The 16203-nt window shown below is 41.1% G+C and overlaps 1 long non-coding RNA gene across 4 annotated transcripts in view; it reads right to left on the bottom strand.

Moving 5' to 3' along the window:
* The window catches only part of LOC117081651, a 72015-nt gene extending 59455 nt beyond the window's left edge, over positions 1-12560 (bottom strand). For 3 of the 4 annotated variants that reach the window (XR_004436231.1, XR_004436232.1, XR_004436234.1), the window contains exon 1: positions 11309-12560. This is a non-coding gene — a long non-coding RNA (uncharacterized LOC117081651). The remainder of the gene's footprint in view (positions 1-11308) is intronic. The other variant, XR_004436233.1, reaches the window with a different exon arrangement.
* Positions 12561-16203: the final 3643 nt, after the last annotated feature.

Below are 16203 nucleotides of genomic sequence, written 5' to 3'. Positions count from 1 at the left end.
TGTTAACTGTGCACATGGGGTGCCTGGCTGCAATCCATGTCTCTTTCTGAAGCCAAGCAGTTCATCCAAATTAAACTGCTGGAATCTGCAATGAGCTTCGAGGCAAACACTCTGTCTTCCTAGTGGTTTCAACTGTATAGATAGAAAAAATTGTACATAGAGCTAACCACACACACAAAAATCTGGTTTTGGCTACTGGTTTGGGCACACTCAAATCCAAAGTTGGTTTCTTGTTTTCCTCAGCTTTGAGGTGTAGCTAACAAAAAAGTATACATTTACTATGTAACAACATGTTTTGAAATATGTACATTGTGAAATGGCTACATTGAGCTAATTAACATATGCATTACCTCACCTACTTATAATTTTTGTGGTGAGAAAGAACATTAAAAATCTACTCTTAGTGATTTTCTGGTTTTCTTCCTTCAACTTTTATTTTAAGGTCTGGGGTACTTGTGCAAGATGTGCAGTTTTGTTACACAGGTAAACATGTCCCATGGTGGTTTACTGCACAGATCATCATATCACATAGGTATTAAGCCCAGCAGCCCTTAGCTATTCTTCCTGATGCTCTCCCTCCTACCCACCCCTACCTCCCACAGGCCCCAAAGTGTGTTGTTCCCCTGCCATGTGTCCATGTGTTCTCATCATTCAGCTCCCACTTATAAGTAAGAACATGCAGTGTTTGGTTTTCTGTTCCTGCATTAGTTTGCTGAGGATAATGGCTTCCAGCTCCATCCGTGTTCCTGCAAAGGACATGATCTCATTCCTTATTATGGCTGCATAGTATTCCATGGTGTATATGTACCACATTTTCTTTATCCAGTCTATCATTGATGGGCATTTTGGTTGACTCCATGTTTTTGCTATTGTGAATAGTGCTGCAATGAACATACACATGCATGTATTTTTATAACTAATTTACACTCCCACCAACAGTGTAAAAGCATTCCTTTTTCTCCACAGCCTCGCCAGCATCTGTTGTTTCTGGACTTTTTAATTATCACCATTCCGACTGGCATGAGATGATATCTCATTGTGGTTTCGATGTGCATTTCTCTAATGATCAGTGATGTTGAGCTCTTCTTCGTATGTTTGTTGGCTGCATGAATGTTTTCTTTTGAGAACTGTTTGTTCATGTCTTTGCCCACTTTTTAATGGGGCTGTTTGTTTTTTTTCTTATAAATTTGTTTTAAGTTCCTTATAGACTCTGTATAGATCTTCGTCAGATGGATAGATCACAAAAATGTTCTCCCGTTCTATAGGTTGTCTGTTCACTCTGATGATAGTTTCTTTTGTGTGCAGAACCTCTTCAGTTTAATTAGATCCTATTTGTCAATTTTAGCTTTTGTTCTAGCTGCTTTTGGCATTTCATCACAAAATCTTTACGCATGCCTATGTTCTGAATGGTATGGCTTACATTTTCTTCTAGGGTTTTTATTGTTTGGGATTTTACATTTAAGTCTTTAATCCATCTTGAGTTAATTTTTGTATTTGATGTAAGGAAGGGGTCCAGTTTTGATTATCTGCATATGGCTAGCCAGTTCTCCCAGCACCATTTATTAAATAGAGACTCTTTTCCCCATTGCTTTTGTCAGTTTTGTTGAAGATCAGATGGTTTGTAGGTGTGCAGTCTTATTTCTGAGTTCTCTATTCTATTCCACTGGTCTATGTGTTTGTTTTTGTATCATTACATAATGTTTTGGTTACTGTAGCCTGTAGTATAGTTTGAAGTTGGGCACCATGATGCCTCCAGTTTTGCTCTTTTTGTTTAGGATTGTCTTGGCTATATGGGCTCTTTCTTGGTTCTGTACGAATTTTAAAGTAGTTTCTTCTAGTTCTGTGAAGAATGTCAATGGCAGTTTAATGGGAATAGCATTGAATCTATAAATTACTTTTGATAGTATGGCCATTTTCACAATATTGATTCTTCCTATCCATGAGCATGGAACATTTTTCCATTTGTGTGTGTCCTCTCTGATTTCCTTGAGTAATTTTCAAGAATATAATACATTGTTATTAATTGTAGTCACCATATTTTACAATAGATTTCTGGAACTTATTCTTTCTATCTAACTGAAATTTTTCATCCTTTGATCAACATCTCCCCAACTCTCACTTGCTCTTAGCCCCACCATTCTATTTTCTGCTTCTCTAAGTATGTCTTTTAAAAATTATACATATAAGTGGGATCATACGGTATTTTTATTTCTGTACCTAGTTTATTTCACTTAGCATAATGTCTTCCAGGTTCATCCATATTGTAACAAATGTTAGGATTTCCTTATTTTTGTAAGGTTCAGTAGTATTCCATTGTGTATATACATATAATTTTCTTTATTGATCCATTAAGGGACAATGGATTCCATATTTGTTAATTCCATACCTTGGCTATTGTGAATAATATTGCAATTAACATGAGTACAAATATCTCTTTGGGCCGGGCGCGGTGGCTCAAGCCTGTAATTCCAGCACTTTGGGAGGCCGAGACGGGCAGATCACGAGGTCAGGAGATCGAGACCATCCTGGCTAACACAGTGAAACCCCGTCTCTACTAAAAAAAAAAAAAAAAAACTAGCCGGGCGAGGTGGCGGGCGCCTGTAGTCCCAGCTACTCGGGAGGGTGAGGCAGGAGAATGGCGTAAGCCCAGGAGGCGGAGCTTGCAGTGAGCTGAGATCTGGCCACTGCACTCCAGCCTGGGCGACAGAGCGAGACTCCGTCTCAACAAAAAAAAAAAAAAAAAAAAAAATCTCTTTGACAAACCAATTTCATTTTTTAAATATATACCCAGTAGTAGGATTGCTGGATCATAGAGTAATTATCCATAATGGCAGTATCAATTTACATTACCACCAACAGTGTGCAAGTGTTCCCTTTTCTTCACATCCTCACCAACACTTGTTATCTTTTGTCTTTTTGATAATAGCCATTCTAACTGGTGTGAGGTAATATCTCACTGTGGTTTTAATTTGCATTGCCCTGATGATTATGATGCCCATTTTTCATATACCTGTCAGTCATTTGCATGTCTTCTTTCATGAAATGTCCATTCAGGTTGTTGGATCATTTTAAAAATCAGTTTATTGGTTTTCTTGCTCTTGAGTTCCTTATATATTCTGGATATTAGCCCCTTGTCAGATATATGGTTTGCAAATATTTTTTCCCATTCTGTATGTTGTCTCTTCATTCTGTTGATTTTTTTCCTTTGCTGTTCAGAAGCTTTTTAGTTTAATACCATCCTGTCTATTTTCACTTTTGTGCCTATGCTTTTGGAGTTATATCTGAAAAATACGACAAATGTCATGGAACTCTCCTTTATGTTTTTCTCTAGTAGTTTTATAGTTACAAGTCTTATGTTTGAGTCTTTAATCCATTCTTATTGACTTTTTATGTGGTGTGAGATGAGGGTCTAATTTTCTTCTTCAGCATATGGATATCCAGTTTTACCAACACCATTTATTGAAGAGACTGTCTTTTCCCCATTGTGTGTTCTTGCACTTTTAGCAAAAATTAGCTGACCATAAATGCATAGGTTTATTTCTGGGCTTTCTACTCTGTTCCATTGGTCTGTGTGTCTGTCTTCACACCAGTACCATGCTGTGCTGATCACCATAACTTTGTAATATATTTTGAAGTCAGATAGTGTAATGCCTCCAGCTTTGTTCTTTTTACCTTGGCTACTCAGGGTCTTTCGTATTTCCATATGAATTTTAGGTGTATGTTTCCTATTTCTGTGAAAAATGTCATTGGAATTTTTGATAAGGATTATATTGAATCTATAAATTACTTTGGGTAGTAAGGACACTTGACAATATTCTCATTCATGAACATGGGGTATCTTTCCATTTATTTGAGTCATCTTCAATTTCTTTAATCAATGTTTTGTAGTTTATAGGTCTCGCACTTCCTTGGTTAAATATATTCCTAAGTATTTTATTCTTTTTGATACTTTTAAAAATAGTTTTGTTAAATTTTTTCTTGTTTTCTTAATTTCTTTTTTGAATAGTTTGTTGTTAGTATATAGAAACATAATTAATTTTTGTATGTTAATCTTGTAACCTGCAAGTATACTGAATATGCTTATTAGTTCTGTGATTTTATAGAATCTTTAGTGTTTCTATTTATGATCATGTCATCTGCAAACAGACAATTTTACTTCTTACTTTATGTTTTGGATGCCTTTTATTTCTTTGTCTTGCCTAATTGCTCTGGCTAGGACTTCCAGTGCTATGCTAAATAGAAATGGCAAGATTGAGCATACTTGTTTTGTTACTGATCTTGGATGAAAAGCTTTCAGCTTTTCACCATTGAGTATGATATTAACTGCAGAATTGTCATCTATGGCCTTTGTTGTGTTGAAGCGCATTTCTTCCACATCTAATTTGTTGAGGTTTTTTTTTTTTTTTATCATAAAAGGACATTAAGGGCCAGGTGCAGTGGCTCATGCCTATAATCCTAGCACTTTGGGAGGCTGAGGCAGATGGATCACCTGACATCAGGAATTCGAGACCAGCCTGGCCAAAATGGCGAAACCCCATCTCTACTAAAAATACAAAAATAAGCTGGGCATCGTGGTGGGTGCCTGTAGTCCCAGCTACTCTGGAAGCTGAGGCAGGAGAATCACTTGAACCTGGGAGGCAGAGGTTGCAATAAACCAAGTTCATGCCATTGCACTCCAGCCTGGGTGACAAGAGTGAAACTCCATCTCAAAAAAATAAAAACAAAAGGGCATTAAAAAAGGACATTGAATTTTGCCAAAGACCTTTTCTGCATCTATTGAGATGATTATATGGTTTAAATTTCTTATTCTGTTAATGTGATATATCACATTTATTGATTTGCATATGTTAATCATCCTTGCACCCTTGGGATGAATTCCACTTAATCATGGTGTACAGTCTTTTTAATGTGTGGTTGAATTTGGTTTGCTAGTATTTTGTTGAGAACTTTTGAATCATGTTCATCAGAGATATTGGCCTATAATTTTGTTTTCTTGTCTGGTTTTGGTATTAGGGTAATGTTTGCCTTTGCAAAATGAGTTGGAAAGTGTTCCCTCCTCTTGAATTTTTTGGAAGAGTTTGAGAATGATTTGTATTAGTTATTTAAATATTTGGTAGAATTCTGTAGTGAAGTCATCAGGTGCTGAACTTTTCTTTGATGGGAGACTTTTTATTACTTGTTCCATATCCTTACTCATTGTTGGTCTGTTCAGATTTTGTCTTTCTTCGTGATTCAGTCTGGTAGACTGTATGTTTCAGGAACTTACTCATTTCTTCTAGGTTATCTAATTTGTTGGTATGCAATTGTTAATAGTAGTCTCTTATGCTCCTTTGTATTTCTGTGGTATCAGTCGTAATGTCTCCTCTTTTTATTTCTGATTTTGAGTCCTCTCTCTTTTCTTTTTTTTTTTTGAGACGGAATCTTGCTCTGTCGCCCAGGCTGGAGTGCAGTGGCGCAATCTCGGCTCACTGCAACCTCCACCTCCTGAGTTCATGCCATTCTCCTGTCTCAGCCTCCCAAGTAGCTGGGACTATAGGCACTGGCCACTACGCCCGGCTAATTTTTTGTATTCTTTAGTACAGATTGGGTTTCACTGTGTTAGCCAGGATGGTCTCAATCTCCTGACCCCGTAATCCGACCACCTCGGCCTCCTAAAGTGCTGGGATTACAGGCCTAAGCCACTGCGCCCGGCCCTCTCTTTTCTTCTTAGTCCAGCTAAAAGGTTATCAATTTTGTTTATCATTTCAAAAATCCAAGTCTTAGTTTTGTTCATCTTTTCTTTTGTTTATCTAATCTCTTTTTTATTTATTTCTGCTCTGATTTTCATTATTTTCTTTCTTCTATTAACTTAAGGCTGTTAGTTTTCATTTTTCTAGTTCCTTGATGTTTAAAGTTAGGTTGTTTATGTGAGACTTATTTTAACTTCCTGTTGACATTTTACCACTATAAACTTCTCCCATAGAACTGCTTTTGCTGCATCCTATACAAATTATTATAGCTATTGCTATTTTTAATATTTTCATCTTTTAACCTTTATACTATACTTATAAGTGATTTACAAAGAATCACTACACTATTAGAGTATTCTGAATTTGACTTAGCTTTACCAGTGAGTTTCAGACTTTCAAATGTTTCCATGTTACTATCGTCTTTTCATTTCAGCTTAAATATCACCCTTTATCATTTCTTGTAAGATAGGTCTAGTGGGAATGGACTCCATCAGCCTTTGTTTGTCTAGGAAAGCTTTTGTTTCTTCTTCATTTCTGAAGGACAGCTTTGATGGGGGAAGTATTACTGGCTGACAATTTTTTTCTTTCAGCACTTTGAATGTATCATCCCACTCTCTCCTGGCCTGTAAGGTTTCTGCCAAAAGTCTGCTTATAATGTTATAGAGATTACTTTGTATGTAACAAGACTCTTTTCTGTTGCTGCTATCAAAATTCTCTTTAATTTTTGATAGTTCAGTTATAATGTGTCTGTGAAGTCTTCTTTGAGTTGAACCTATTTGAGATCCTTTGAGTCTTGTGTACTGGATATCCACATATCTCCCTAGGTTGAGAAAATTTTCAGCCACTATTTCTTCAAATAAATTTTCTGCAACCTTTTCTCTCTCTTTTCCTTCTGATACTTTCATAACATGAATGTTAGCTCTCTCGATGGTACCCCATAAATCTTCTAGGCTTTCTTCTTCTTTTTTTATTCTTTTTTCCCTTTTCCTCCTCTGACTCAACATTTTCAAGTAACCTGTCTTTGATTTCATAGTTTCTTTCTTTTGTTTGACCAAATCTGCTGTTAGTTCTCTTTATTGCATTTTAAAATTTTATTCCTTATATTCTGTATCTCTGGAGTTTTGTTTGGTTCTTTTTAAGTGACTCCTATCTCTTTTTGAACTTTTAGTTTAGTTCATGTATTGTTTTCTTGATATCATTTAGTTGTTTATCTGGGTTATCTTGTAGCTTTCTGAGCTACAATGGTTAAAACAATTACTTTGAATTCTTTGTCGGGCAATTTGTAGATTACCGTTTTTGGGCATCAGTTACTGAAATATTATTGTGTTATTTTGGTAGTGTCATGTTTCCTTAATTTTTTATGTTCCTCGAGGTCTTGTATTGCTGTCTACACACTTGAAAAAACGATTACTGTCTTCAGTCTTTACTGACTGACTTTAGGAAAGAAATGCCTATACCAGTTACCCTGGCTATGGATTCTGAGGCTCTCTCAAAACTTTCTTATGAATGTGCCTGTTTCATACTTCTTGTTCCCTTTTGGCAGGGAATTCTTCAGATTGTATGCCTCTCTCAATTCCACAAAACCAGATCAGGTGTTGAAAGCCTCCCATTTGTTTTCCAGAGTAGTCCCCTGAAACGCTCAACTTTGTATGCCTTCTCCTAATCCTGCAGAGTCAAGTCAGCTATCTGCATGGGATGCACTTACCATCCATGGGGATAGGCTTGAGGAGGAGCTGGCCTGGGGAAGGAGGATGAGGTGCACAGAGCATTTGGGATGATGGTGGATTGGGTGTGGAGGGGGTCCATAGATGAGGTGTCCCAAACAGCTCATGGACAATCTTCCTGATGGAATTTATGGAGCAGTTAGTAAGGTAGTAGGGTACACAACATCTCTTCCTTGCTCCCAGACTCTCCCAACCTGTCAGATTTGCTGATCACCTCAGTAATATGGGTGAGGTAATAAAGAAGTGGGCCTCTTTGGCAGCACCTTGCATGACTGGGAGAGCTGGATGGTCACTCACTACGCTCTTACTTTCCCCTATGGGAGGAGTTGGACTGGGTGGGGGTGTCTCTTGGCACCGAACTATGCCACCTTAGAAGAGAGGTGATGTGTGTAATGTGAAACTTTTTTTGTACATTTTATGTTTTAGAGACAGGGTCTTGCTCTGTCTCCCAGGCCGGAGTACAGTGGTGTAATCATAGCTCACTGCAACCTGGGACTTCTGGGCTCAAGTGATCCTCCTGCTCTAGCCTCCTGAGTAGCTGGGACTGTAGGCACATGCCACCATTCCTGGCTAAGTTTTTTTTGTTTGTTTGTTTTTGTTTTTTAACATTTTTCGTAGAGACAGAGTTTCACTGTGTTGCCCAGGCTGGTCTCAAGCTCCTGAGACCTCAAGTGCTCCTCCCACCTCGACCTTCCAAAGTGCTGGGATTATAGTCATGAGCCACAGCACCTGGCCAAAACTGTTCTTCTTACTCTTTTCATGCATCTGTTCTCAGATTTTTTTCTCCAACAATGTGCTGGAACTTCTCCACTGGACTCCCAGACTCCCACTATTCATGAGTACTTGTCCAAACTGATGCCTCTGCAGAAGAATAACAGTAGAAAGCTTCTATTCTGCCAACTTGCTGACATCCCAAAGCTGGTTTATTAAGAATGTCATGCTTTGTATACAATATTGATAATAAAAATAATAAATAATTTGTTTTGAGCACCCTCTGGCCTGATTATATGTTATCTTATTTAACTATGATGTTGGGAATAATAAAATTTGCCATATAGTGTGGATTTTCATAGGCTAGCCTCTGTGTTTTATGTAAATTATTCAATGGAGCTTATCACAAATTTACATTGTTATTCGCATTTAACAGATGGGGAAATTCAGCACGCTCATATTAAGTGACTGACTCAGTATTTGGACCCAAATCTGTCCAGGACAAGGGCCATACTCTATCCACTAGGTCACTCTGGCTTCCTCACAGGGAAGAAGGTCATGGCCTATGCAGCTTAACCAAGCCCTAACAAACTCTCCCACTGCAACACACGTAGGTGCCGCTGGTACATCCACATGCATTCTGGCCCTATGACAGTCAGAGTTCCTATTAGCTGATACACACACACAGAGAACACAAATCCCCCAGGAGTGTTTCATTAGACATGCATGTAGTCTGTTAATAGATATTGCTCTAGTCACATTCTATGGTACCAGTTTTGCCCCTGACTTTTAATTTCCACAAAAACCCTCAGTGATGTATCATGGAAGCGGATCTGGAAAGCCAGACTGACAAGGTTAGGCTGAGAGCTAGTCCTAACTGCTTGTCTTTCTTGGGTTAGGTCAGACCCTCATGATTCTCAAGCACCCTAGGTCATCTAGCAGAGTTCTAAGTAAAAGGCTGCTTCCCTGGCCCAGCAAATCCTCAGTTTCTTTGTCTGAAAAACAAGATGATTAGACTAGGGAAGTATTTTTCAAACTTGAAAGGTTTTGTTCATAAAAACAACCTAGACTTGGCATCGACATAAACATTTTTTGTTATATAATGCATTTTTCACATCTGTTTGCTTGTCTTTTTTCCCCCTTAGTCTGTTCATGTTGCCATAACGAAAATATCAGAGACTGGGTGGTTTAAACAACAAACTTATTTTCTCACAGTTCTGAAAAAGGCTGGGAAGTCCAAAATCAAGGCATGAGGAGGTCCAGAGCTTGGTATCTGTTGGGGGGTCACTTCTTGGCTTGTAGAAAGCACTCTACTTTTTACCTTACTCACATCATTTCATTCATTTCTCCTAGCAACCTAAAGGCAGAGGTATGGTTCCAATTTTACAATTGAGGACATAGAAAGTAAAAGGCTTAACTAAAGTTAAGCCTAATAAGTGAAATAACTGAGATTTGAACACAGGTCTAGATTGAGCCTAAAGTACCAATACCCATAATCACTGTGTAGGCTGCTTCTAATGGAATTTTCCACATCATAGGTGCCCTCGTCTCCTGTCCCCATTGCTTTTTTTCATGCAGATTTACCACCATTTCCACCTTTCTTTTGGAGCTTCTTGCTGTGCCTTCACAAGGAAGGGAAGACAGAGAGGAGAGAGAGATAAATACATTTTATGCATATCCATATTCCTAGCCTATTGCACAGTACCTGGCACAGCGGACATTCAGACAATATTTGATGAATAAATGAATATATGTATAAACGAATAAAGGAATGGATGGAAGACTGGATGGACGGATGGATGGATGGATGGATGTATGGATGGATGGATGGAGAGTTGCTGAAGATGTGGGAATAACCCATGATGTGGTGGTAGATGACCTCTTATACCAAAGGACAACAAGAAGTGATAAAGAAATGGAATATGAAGACCTTATTCCATAAAAGCATAGATGTGGCAATGGCATGAAGCCATCAATGAATGTAGCAATACCTCAAACAGACCGCACTTAAAGTTTATTTGTCCAGCCAACACATATTAATAAGCATCCATTATGCATATATGATTGCATGTTGGCACTGTGCTGGGAGCTCCAGAATCAGAAATGAGTAAGACACAGCTTGTACCCTTAAAAAATTCTTGGTTATGAGGACAGACAAACATATAAACAGAATTTTCACAATACAGTCAGTCTAAAACAGAATGTATCAATCAGTATAGGTCAGTTGATACTATGGTAACAACCCACAACTTTCAGTGTTTTTAGTCAACAAAGCTTGTGCTACATGTCCATGGCCTCCACTCATATAATTCTCACAATAGGACCCAGGCTGACGTAGCAGCTGTTGCTGGTTGCTGTGGCAGAGGGAAAGGAACCCTAGCACACTATGCATTGGCTCGTAAGGAGCATATCACTTTCACTCACGTTTGCTTCATCAAAGTCATGTGGCCATATTTAATTCCGAAAGGGTTGGGAGGAATTTAACTCCAAGGGGGCAAAGGGAACACTGGAAGCATCTGGTGGTTATTAAACAGATGTATAAACAAACTGCATTTGGAGTACACACAAGGGCATTACTACGAGTAAGCAACTGGGGTCCTGTTCAAAGAGGAGCTGCCATTCGAACTGAGTCATGAAATGCATGCACTAGTCACACTGACGCACAGGGTCTAGGAGGTCAATCCACAGGGAGGTCAGTCACCTTCATGCTGTCTGGAGGTGCCCCAGGGCTCCCCATCATTGTACAGTGTGCAGTGACAAAACTCCATCTGCAGTACGTGTGGTGGTTTCAGCTTCACTGGAGATATTATGATGATGTTTTAAATTATTGTTTTTTCTTTTTTCTTTTTTTTTTTTTTTTTTTTTTTTAGATGGAGTTTCGCTCTTGTTGCCCAGGCTGGATCTTGGCTCACTGCAACCTCTGCCTCTCAGGTTCAAGTGATTCTCCTACCTCAGCCTCCCAAGTAGCTGGGATTACAGGTGCCCACCACCATGCCCAGGTAATTTTTTTGTATTTTTAGTAGAGACGGGTTTCACCATGTTGGCCAGGCTGGTCTCGAACTCCTGATGTCAGGTGATGCACCCACCTTAGCCCCACAAAGTGCTGGGATTACAGGTGTGAGCCATCACTAAATGAACACTTACTCTGTGTCCAGGGAGGTTTATTGAGGCAGAATGTTGGGCAGCTCATTCACAAAGGACCACAAGTTTCGACTATGATGTCATGTTCAAACAGTTTCTAAATAAAATCACAAAGATTTCCTGAGAAGATATTCACCATTCACACGTTGTGTCTAACTTCTAGACACAGAATCATGAGGGCCCCTGAATTAATATTTTCTAGAATTCCTATAATCTTGCACTATATTTTTGTACTAAAAAAACGATTAATTCACAAAAAAGTATACATAAAGCTCTTCCCCAATTTATGTAATATGTTGCTATTCATTTTCTATCTAAGAGCCTTAAAAAATGAGAGGCCCGCATCCCTCTTGGCCTGGGCAAGGACCTCGTAGGTACCAGGCACTCTGCTTTCTGACTTCCTTGTATCATTTCATAATTTCTCCAGGCAACCTAAAGGACAGCATTATCTCAATTTTAACAAATGAGGAAATGGAGGCTGAAAGGCTTAATTAAGCTTAAGCATAATAAGTGGAGGAAGTGAGATGTGAACCCAGGTATAGCTTGATCTTAAAGCTCTGACACTTAAAATCACTGTGTAGGCTGCTTCTGATGGAATTTTCCACATTTCAGGGCCACTCACCCTCCTTGTTGCTTTTTTTCACCTGGGTTTATCAACATTCCCACCTTTCTCTTGGAGCTTCTGCTTTCAGTTGCTCCTCCTGATCCAGATGGAGGTGGCAAGCTGGGAGAAGCAAGCCCAGAGTCAGCACTTTGTCGAGCATAAAGTCAGGAAGGAATCCCACTGTTGCACTAGAATCTGATGGCTTCCATAGCAACAGAATCAATCAGTTAATCAACAATAAACTGTTGAGCATCATCCATAAAGTCAGTTCAGTGTTGCAACTGAGGGGCAAGGAAGAGGAAGAGAGTGGGAGCAGAATTACGAAGATGAAGGAGACACAGGGCAAGCTGTGGGTGTGAGCGTGGGTATGGCTGGTTTCTTGCACCAAATCTGTGCAGAGAGGCCAGAAGTTGGCTGTGATTCAGAAAGGCAGATAGACATCATTCTGAGCTGCTGCTCAAAACTCTAAACCCCAGAGCCATTGTTGGTTGATCCACTGTGTTCAGGTACTTTTACAGAAACCCTGGCAGCTCCTGAATGTCAATAGAGGAGGAATTAGGGGCAGCCATATAGTTGCTTGAGGATGGGCTAAAGGTTTTGTTGTGAAACTGCATTTATTTAGAAAGCATACTGACTTTTACTTAAATTTAAATTTTGTTCTTGACCAAAGTATTTCTTAAAGACCTCTTAAGCACATGTTACTTTGCCTTTTCAATGGGGATTTTAAAAGCAGAACAAAGACAGGATAATTAAACGTACTCTAAGGAACGGTGAATTTAACACATTCATAACAAATATAAATTGTAAATATTGAAACCTACCAGCATAACTACGATACAACTCTGATGGCATCTCCAGTTCCTTCTCCCTAGGCAATGGGTAAAGTTCTCAGCAGAGAAGGCTAGGACCTGGTCTTCTGTTGCTCTCACGGGCCCACAGCACTTCTTGGTGGCCCTGTCACTTCCTTTGTTCACAGATGTCATGCCAGTCATGGAGGTAACTCTCTCCCTGTTAGTTTTAAGGGACAGAGCCTTTGCCAACTGTATTTCCAGAGCGCTGGCTACTTCTGCTGCCTGCTGCTGTGCAGATCCCTGCTTAAAGACTGGAAATGAGGAGGCAGGAAAGCCAATTCTCAAGCCCCAACACACATAGGAATCACCTTCAGAGCTTGTGAAGAATTCATATTTTGGGGCCTCACTGCCAAGATTTACTGAGTAAGAGGAGGGGTCAGGAATCACTCTCCAAACACCCCACAAGATTCTGAAGCCTGCAGGACCGCCTCTGGGAAACACTAGTGTGCATGGTGGTCGGGAGAATGAATTCTAGTCAGGGAAGTCTGTATTTTCACCTCTCATATCTTGTCCTCTCAATTGTAAAATGGGGAGAAGAGCACCTTCCCTTGGGAGGCCAAGTGCCACACCAGGCCCTGCAGTTAGTAAGCGGCAGAATAAGGCTTGTACTTGCTGGCCCTAAAGTTGCATTTAACCTCGATGCCAGAGTGGGTCTAAAGCTGTGATATGACTCCTCCCCACGTCTCCAGCCACCGCAGGCCAAGTGGGGTGTCGTGTCCATGAGGATAATAAAGAACATATGAGCAGTGCTTGCCACAGAGGATGTACTCAGAAAACGTGCGACAAATAGGTGATCAGACAATAATTACAGTGGCATCATTTGTGGAGTCCCTTCTCAGGACTGGACCCTCCACTAGTGCTTCTGAGTCCTGCCCTGGAAGTGAGCCCCACAATCTGTCCATGTAGTGACCACTCATGTGATAGCTACCAGCTCTCCCCCTCCCTACCTCAGGACAAATTAAGGGATATGACACCCTTCATCTAGCTTCTTTCCCCCTATACTCTACCTCTCTACCCTGTCTCAGAACTCATCTTCCTCATCTGTAAAGTGGGGATAATTGACTCTCTTTTTCCTGCTATTGGAGTATAAAATGAGATGATGTCAGTCCTATGGACCAAATGTATGTGTCTCACCAAAATTTATATTTTGAAGCTATAATCCCCAATGAGACAGTGTTTAGAGGTGGGACCTATGGGGGGTAATTAGATCATGAGGGTAGAGCCCACATGAATGGGATGAGTGTCTTTTAAGCAGCAGCCAGGGAGTAAGCTAGCTCTCCCTCAGTCATGCGAGGATACTGTGAGAAGGCATCTCTCCACAAACCAGGAAGTGAGCCCTCACCAAGAACCAAATCAGCCAGCACTTTGATCTTAGACTTCCCAGCCTTCATACTGTGAGGAATACATTTCTGTTGTTTAAGCCACCCAGTCTACGGTGTTCATGTTCTAGCAGCCCAAACTGACTTAGACAACCAATATAAAGTGCCCCCTCCACCATAAAGGATGTTTCTGACCCCTCTGGCTCCCTTCCAACTAAGGATGGTATATTAGTCCGTTTTCACGCTGCTGATAAAGACATACCCAAGACTGAGAAGAAAAGGAGGTTTAATTTTACTTACAGTCCAACATAGCTAGGGAGGTCTCACAATCATGGCAGAGGGCAAAAAGACACTTCTTACATGGCAGTGGCAAGAGACGATGAGGAAGAAGCAAAAGCAAAAACCCCTGATAAACCCATCGGTTCTCATGAGACTTACTCACTATCATGAGAACAGCACGGGAAAGACTGCCCCCATGATTCAATTACCTCTGCTGGGTCCCTCTCACAACACGTGGGAATTCTGGAAGATACAATTCAAATTGAGATTTGGGTAGGGACATAGCCAAACCCTATCAGAGGGCCAACCACATTGGCAGCACTTAGCCCCAGTTCAGGGTGGGCTACACTCACGGGGCTGGGGTGCACAGGGCCATCAGGGATGCCCAGCCCTTGAGTCAGGGTGGGCAGCCAAGATAGTCCAGCGGGCCACAGCTGGTGCTATCTCATTGCTTTCGTGAATGTATGTGCCCTCTCAGAACACTGTCTTTTCTTGGAACTGGTGAAAGGAGCTAGAAATGTGTGCAGGGCACCAGGCTTCTAGCATGGCCTATAGTGGGGGTGTCCTCAGGAACCCTCATCGTTCCCTTGGTTCCCAAAAGCTCCACTAGCTCTTCCTAATAAACAGGTGTTGGCAGATTCTGATCCTCCTGGAACAACTTCCCATTCTCCTAGCTGTCTTCTGCTGGGTCCCCCAGTTCAGTGCACAGGTAGGCAGTACAGCACAGGGCAGGGATTCTCAGATGTTGGTATGTTTCAGTCACCAGGAAGGTGTGATAAATGCACATCCCCAGGCCCTGCCCCACATGTCCTGACTCAGTGGGTCTGTGGAGAGGCCCAGGAATCTGCCTTTTAACAAGCATGTCCACATGTTCTGATGCGAGCAGTCCTCCAGCCACAGTTAGCACTGACACAACTTGGGTGTTGGAGTCAGGCTGGCCCAGGATTAGATCCTGGCAGTGTGGTTTGGGCAGGTCACAGAGGCTCCCAGGCTTCTGTTTACTCCTCTGGGGAGGGTGCCAACCTACTCATTATTACATAGTAAGGGGTAAACTAGTTCATTTAGACTGTGTGCTTTAGCAAAGCGCCTACCGCAGCAGCTGCTCAGTGAAGGAAGCTCTTTTCCTAGGGCCAGGAGACTTCCCACCTGCCCCCTAAGCCTGTGCACCATCACCTGGGTGTATGTCTCTTCTGATGACATGATGGGGAGTTATCTGAGGGCAGGTTGGTTGCCAGCTTGTTCTGGAGGCTGCAGGAAGAAAGAGGGGACCCCAGGGTGGAGGTGAGCTAAGAAGATGTAAAGCTGGCCTAGCCTAGCCTTGGCCCTTGCTGCTCTTCACCAAAAGACGTCTAACTCTTCCCTGATCCACAGGCCACATGCACTCATCTTGCACACCTGAGCTTGTGCTGCCCCCTGCCTGGAATGCCACCACTGTCTTGGCTTCTTAATCTGGTAAATCAGAAGCCATGTTTCTAGGCTAAACCCAAAGGTAACCACACACAAGGTAACCACTTCTGTGAAGTTTCCCCTCTGTGTCCCTAAGAAGTATTCCAGTGATATTTTGTATACCTCTTGAGAGCACTTAACAAATTGTATTGCATTTCCCTTTTTATCCCCTTACTCCCAGGCCAGAGTTCAGAGTGCCTGTGAGACCTCAAGGGCAGGAACTGGGTCTGATTCATCCCCAGTGTTTGCTACAGTGCTGGCCACAAAGTACAACATGTTTGTTCAATAATTAAGTGAATGGATGCTACCAAGCTGATTCTGCTACAAGAACCTCAGAGTCCTCACATTCCAAAGAAGAGAATCAGCGTGGCACAGCAGTTAAGAGCACAAGCTTTAGAA

This window comes from Trachypithecus francoisi, unplaced genomic scaffold, assembly GCF_009764315.1.
Source record: "Trachypithecus francoisi isolate TF-2019V2 unplaced genomic scaffold, Tfra_2.0 Lachesis_group8, whole genome shotgun sequence".
Lineage (NCBI taxonomy): Eukaryota > Metazoa > Chordata > Mammalia > Primates > Cercopithecidae > Trachypithecus > Trachypithecus francoisi.
Note: the sequence above shows the minus strand (reverse complement) of the source record. Positions and strands in the feature narration are given on the sequence as shown.